The sequence below is a fragment of the Limulus polyphemus genome, unplaced genomic scaffold, assembly GCF_000517525.1.
Source record: "Limulus polyphemus unplaced genomic scaffold, Limulus_polyphemus-2.1.2 Scaffold2531, whole genome shotgun sequence".
Lineage (NCBI taxonomy): Eukaryota > Metazoa > Arthropoda > Merostomata > Xiphosura > Limulidae > Limulus > Limulus polyphemus.
In genome coordinates, this window is record NW_013668141.1 from 36,028 (window position 1) to 37,025 (window position 998).

A 998-nucleotide genomic window follows, 5' to 3' on the forward strand; every position below is an offset into this window, starting at 1 on the left:
AGAATTTTACGTCAGAGAAACCAGATTCACTGAACATAATAATAAAAAAAACTACCCTATTTACTACAATTGCAACTAAAAAAAAAGTATTTTGAGAACACTGTATCAAATATCAACAAACGTAAGATCAAAGAAGTTATCTTAATTAAACAATACACCCCCACTCTAAACCAACACCCCAGGTTTCCAAGATACATGTACCTTTACTTCGCTGTTAAGCAATCTTCGAGCACGTGGCTTCATTGTTTCGTACTGTATACAAATATTCCTGTGTCTTTGTCGTACATATGTTAAATTTGTGATAACGTTTTTCTTAGTATATAAAATGTAAACCTGCACAAATATGAAAAATGTTTATTAAGAAACAAAAATGTATTTTTATAAATATATATATATATATTTTGCCATGGGTATGCTAATATCACTCTGAAAACATAAACTTAATACATTTAAAATAATGACTTTATTTTCGCTTTCTTATATCTAATTGGTATCTCTGCATATTATTTTAGTTTACGTCCTGACGTTTTTGTTTTATGATAAAGGTTTGGTATGTGTACGAGAGAAATGCAATTCGTGAGGGGTAAAGCTGGAAGTATTATATGTAGATGTATGCAAAGGCAACAATTTCATATTTTGGTGTAGGAATTGACTTGTCAATATGTTAACGGATTTGTTACATTTCTGTTTAAGATTCAAAACTACATATACATCATACTAAGATCAGTAATACAATACAAGTATAATACAGTGCACATGGTATTACAGATTTCTATTGCCTTGACTAATTGTATTCTGTTTTAACGTTAATCCCTGTAATACATGAATTTCATTCTTTCTATACATTACCGCATCGTGTAATGTTGTACATGTTACGTATTTCATTAGGTCGTCATGTCGCGTTTTGGAACACTTTCATTAACCTCCTCTCCCCCACAAAAAAAAACGTACATCACCTATAATAGTTAAACGAACCGCCTAAACGTCACGTTAGTGTA